This window comes from Saccoglossus kowalevskii, chromosome 1 (assembly GCF_978046115.1).
Source record: "Saccoglossus kowalevskii chromosome 1, keSacKowa6.1, whole genome shotgun sequence".
In the NCBI taxonomy this organism is placed as follows: domain Eukaryota; kingdom Metazoa; phylum Hemichordata; class Enteropneusta; family Harrimaniidae; genus Saccoglossus; species Saccoglossus kowalevskii.
The window spans coordinates 8307671-8313670 of NC_140641.1; positions in this window are offsets into that span (position 1 = coordinate 8307671).

Consider the following 6000-nt stretch of genomic DNA (forward strand, 5'->3'; position numbering starts at 1 on the left):
AAGAGAATATTAAATTCGTCAAGAAATGTTAGTACCTGAGACTTTACAGTGGATTCTATAATTTTGCTAATGACGGGTAAGAGTGAGATAGGTCTATAATTACTGACTTCAAAAGGGGTCCCTTTTTTATAAATTGGGTAATTTGGGCTACTTTAAGTGTATCTGGGAATATGCCTGTGGTGAAGGAGAGGTTTATGATATAATGACCACAAATACAATTACAATTACAGGCTGCAATTAACCTGGGATGTATTTGATCTGGGCCCATTGTTTTGTTTGGGTCAAGATTTGCAATTTGTTTTAGCACGTCAATTTCATTGACATGGTGCAAGAAAAATGAATTGGAGAAATTCTCAGCGGAAAGGTAATGGGTAAAATGTTTTGATGATTGGATTTGGGGGGCAAGATTTGGGCCGATATTGATGAAAAAACTATTAAACTTAGTGGCTATGTCGATATCTTCAGACAACACTCTATCATCCTCATTGCAATTTAATTGTTTAGTAAATTTAGCTTTATTATTATTTAATATAATATTGATGATTTGCCAGGTTTTATTAGTATTGCCAATGGTAGATTGGAATCTTGTAACATAATAATCTCGTTTTGCCTTTTTTAGGAGCTTTGTCAGAAAATTTCTATATTTCTTATATTTATTTCTGATTTCTACATTGTTGGGTTATTTTTTCAATTTTGTGTGTAGTCTGTTTTTTTGTTTTTGTCGAGGAAACGAGGCCTCTGGATAGCCAAGGTTTTCGAAAATGATGACATTTGCTACAACATATTTTTACCTGAAGCATCCTTGGATGATACATTACAAAATAATTTATAGAATCATAAACTGACTACCAACAAATAGAATTTAAATCAGAAATAAACAGATTTGAATTATATAAAGAGGGATCACACTTGTAAAATGTTGCGTTTTGACTTAAGTGAAAAATATGGGGCATGCAAACTACCACACTCAACATAATAGCCGGTGTCGCTGATCATGTGATCAATGATCAATAATAGTCAAAACTATTAATGATTTCCTGAAGAGGGGTGTTGGGTTTCCGATAATTGACTGCAATTACAATAGTCTTTTTATCAAGGGTTGTTTCAACAAAGATAGATTTAACAATGGGTGATTTGTAATTGATTGAAGCGAGTAAATGGTAATGAGTTGTGTAAATACAAAGCTACACCACCGCTTTGGGAATGTTGACGACGATTAGAGGTGATAAGTTGGTATGCTGAAATAGTATAAAGAGAACAATTATTATTACCAGTCGTGCAGTCTCGGACAGGGCTATAATGGGGAAAGTGTGCTTGATAACATTGAAAATGGAAATAATTTCGTCAAAATGTTTGGAAAGAGATTTAATATTTAAATGGAAAACTGAAAAAGATTGTGGATTGTTTTTAAGTGTTTACCTGTATTAAATTGTTCCAGTGAAAATTCTTTACAGTTATATTTAGTGGGTTGAATGTCAGCTATGTCCGTATTGGAATATCTACACAGGGAATAATAATAATAATAATAATTTTACGCAAACAATCTTGTTGCCAGTGAGGTCTTCATATCTTTCTATATGTATGGCTGGTGCTCCGGGTACTTTTCTTACATAAATTCTACCACTATTTGTCCAGATGAATCTGTATTCGCTGTTTTTACGTTTCTGGTTTGCCTGGAAAAATAACCTCCGGTTCCAATATCCCGTGTTGTTTTACCTTTGAGGTGTTTTTTTTTGCCAAATGCTCCTGGGTACTGCAACCACCGCATTTCATGTTTGTCGTGTAATTTCTATGAATAATCTAATAATAGTTATGTGGAAAGTCTGTATTGCTAGGTAGTCGGATTTGTGCAAAGTTCCTAATGCAGTGAACGCAGGGTTGCGAAAGTACCATGGAAAGTCCGCATGGTTGTTAAAATAACATGAAAAGTCTGCCAAAATGCATGCACGGTTGCGAAAGTAAGGAGGAATATCTACAAAATTTGAAAAGTTTTGAATAGTCAACAACAGACTCACGTGACCAAGATATAGTATTGGATTACTAAAGACGATCTCGAATACCAGAATTCATAACCAAATAATCTGTCGCTTTTAGCCTAGATCATCAACAACTTACTTTAATATAATCATAGTAGGAGTTGAAGACATATGTATTCACAGTTAAATATAAATGATAGAATATAATAACTTGCATAGAAACCATTAACAGAATTATGCACTCAGCTATAGAAGACACATGTGTCACGACTTAATAAGTACGGTATATCTCTTTTCAATTTCTCCAGCAGGGTGGACGATCTGAAAAGATTGTCTGTCCACATAATTTAATAAAAAATAGAAATGATTTACAAACAAATGTTTAATCCCATTATCCTTCACGTTTTTAACATGCGTTGTTATCGTCGTTTGTTATGCGTAGGTGAAGACCCCTCCGCTTTAAGGTAGCGTGACTATTATTTGTGTTGAAAATTACGATTTTCACATTTATTTATTAATTGATGAAATGCACTATAAACTTTCACGTGATAAAGTCAACATAACCTAGAATGTCATGTAAGTTGGTTAAAATGTAGATTTTCTGAAGGGAAGCAAGGCAGCCTCAGTAGTGTTTTCCAGAATCAACAACACAGGTTTAATATGTGTGCCTATGAGTTTCAAAGATAAACTCAAGACAAAGCAATGTTAGGATTTGTTATCAGTAGCTATCTGACACACAATGAGTGTTTCCAAACATTTGAGTGGTTCGCCTCCGCCCCTGTTTGTTTCACAGATTTGTCATTTGCATATGAATGTGTCAGACACAAGGTCACACAGCAACTGAAAAAAAATCATTTATTTTGGTGTTTTCATATGCCGAATTTATCAAATTATAACTATCCCATTCCTTTATTTTTTTGGTTTCCAATAGCCTTACACATTTGGATGTCCCTACACATGTTAAAACAGACCTTGATGGGAAAACAAATTGATTGTGGCGATAAACAAGCTTGAAAATCTTTGCTGTTACTTCATGAACGTTTTCTAGGAGTTTATGTTTGTCAAAATACAAGGTCTTTAACAAAAAATAACGTATACTTATTGTCGTCGGATTAACACCAAATTTTCACAGTTTTAAGGTGACAGTGAGAGGAACTTGAATGTGTCCAGACAAACTATTTCATCGATTATTTACCAACGAGTTGTGGTTTGAGTTGGGGGCAATGCGACTAAAACAGTAATTAAAATTCAGCACACTATTTTTTAAAACGCGTTGCTTGAATAAAACTGACCAGACACATTCAATTTACCAGACTATTGAACAACTAGGAAAAGTGAAAAAAATACTTCTTATCGCCAGCATAAATGCGTAATTATTTTTTTTTACAGAAAAAGTCATTTTTCACCTTTGATTGATTAACGCATCGTAGAATGCAGATACGGGCATGCAAAATACACTTGTGAAAAGCTTGAAGTATGGCGATTCTAAAAATATATACTTTCCTGGGTCTATTTGTAGTCATTTAGTCACAATTAGAAGATGAAAACAAGTATGCAAATAATAGTCCCGCTACCTTAAGTATTAAGTTCGTATTTGCAAATGTTACCAACTTTGTTGTACGCCACAATTACATGCATATTCGAGCTTGTATAAAACCCAAATGATAAATATTCCTTTTCTATTCTGCATCGAAAAACCTGTTCCAACAGCTCCAGTTCCAACTCAGTTGTTTCTACTTGAAAGTACGATACTAGAAGTGATCAGAATATTTACGCAAAAAACTGTCGTGTGTTTAAAGCTCCAGGAACTGTTATCTGATATTATATTAGCAATTGACTTGATCTTCACTGTATCCAGATAAGGTACACGAATTAGACACAGCAACTCGACATTTAGTGTATATATAACGCAGGACAATAACATATTCTGATTGGTTGAGAAGTTCTTGGCTGATTTTAAGAGCTTGTTTAAGATATTAGGAGTTTCACTCTGCCCAACGCATACATAAGTCGTGTTTTTTTTTTCTGAAATGTTAACAGACAACAACTTACTCACGTGACCCAAGACACCGTACTAGCATAAATAAACACGGTGTCGAATACTAGAATACAAAATCTAATACTAGTAGTTTGTCTATTTTAGACCAGTTCATCAATAAGTGACTTTCATCTAATCACAGTCAGAGTGCAAAACACATATATTCACAGTAACATATAAATGATAGAATAACATTACTTGCATAGAAACCATTGACAGAATTATGCACTCAGCTATAGAAGATACATGAGACATGACTTAACAATTATCTCTTTTCAATTTCTTCAGCAGGATGGACGAGCTAAAAAGATTATCTGTCCTCATCGTTCAATAGAAAAAAATAGAAATTTTGATTTAGTGTCATTACAACTGTCGGTCTGCTTTCATTGTCACGTCAGCGAACAAATTACAAACCCTTCAAGACACAAGACGATATTTGTTTATATATTTCTCTCTTCTATTTATGTTACTAAGCAAATAATTCATGGTATCACATGACGTGAAATTACAATTAAACAAATGTGGAATGATGAATATAAAATCAGTTTGCATTCAATAGTTGAAGGCAGGAATTTTCAAATTTAGTCTGTGGTACACAAGACATCGCGAGCTTGTAATACATTTCAGTTTTACTCTATTCAACGTATATTTAATGCGTCCGTTAGTCAAAAGTTCTGAATAGTCAACAACTGACTCGCGTGACTAAATATGGTATTGGATTACGAAAGATTTTTAACTTTAAAATTTTTAATTTTTTTAACTTTAGTTCAGGTCACCAACAACTTTTATATAATCACAGTCAGAGTGCAAAACACATATACTCACAGTGATATATAAATGATAGAATAAAATAACTTGCATAGAAACCGTTAACATAATTGTGCACTCAGCTATAGAAGACACATGAAACACGCGTTAACAATTACGGTATATCTCTTTTCAATTTCTCCAGCAGGATGGACGGTCTGAAAAGATTGTCTGTCCACATATTTCAATAGAAAAAAAATAGAAATTTTGATTTAGTGTCATTACAACTGTCGGTCTGCTTTCATTGTCACTTTCATTCTCATTACGCGTAATATGTTTATGAATGAACGACAAGCCCTACAATTGTTTATATGTCGCCCTGTGCTTTTCTATTTATATAACTAAATCAATAATTTATGACACCGCAGGACGTGAAGTTACAATTAAATTAAATGTAAGAAAACAATAAAATGATGAATGTGAAATCAGTTTGGTTTTAATATAATACTCATATTCACAGCAATATCGGAGTATCCTAAGTTATATATAACCCGATTTAACATTCCGTAGTTCCACGGAACATTTCAAATGTAGTCTGTGGTACACAAGTCGTCTTGAGTGTTCAATGCATTTATACAATATTGAGCTTTTGAGTGTTATTCTATCCAATGTACACGTAAGTCGTCCGTTATTGGTCGAATGTTTTGAATAGTCAACAACAGACTCACGTGACCAAAATATAGTATTGGATTGCTGAAGACACTGTCAAATACCAGAATTCATAACCTAATAATTTGTCACTTTTATCCTAGTCAATTTCATATAATCACGGTAGGAATTAAAGACATATATATTTACATTTACATATAAATGACTTAGAAACCGTAACAAGTATTATGAACTCAGCTATAGAAGATACATTAGGCACTGGTTGATTGTTACGGTATATCTCTTTTCAATTTCTCCAGCAGGATAGACGATCTGAATAGATTGTCTGTCCACATATTTCAATAAAAAACAGAAGTTTTTATAATTTTTCATTTAATATTTTAATATTATGTATTACCAACCATTTCATAAACTGCGTGTCAATTTTATATACACCCAATCGTGTTCATGTAAAAAAAAGCATTTTATAAGTGTACAAGAAGTTTCAGATTTAATTTTATACTGGTAGATGTTATAACTAATTTAATTTGTTTATCCGGTATTTGGTACAATGCGAAAATACAAAACAAT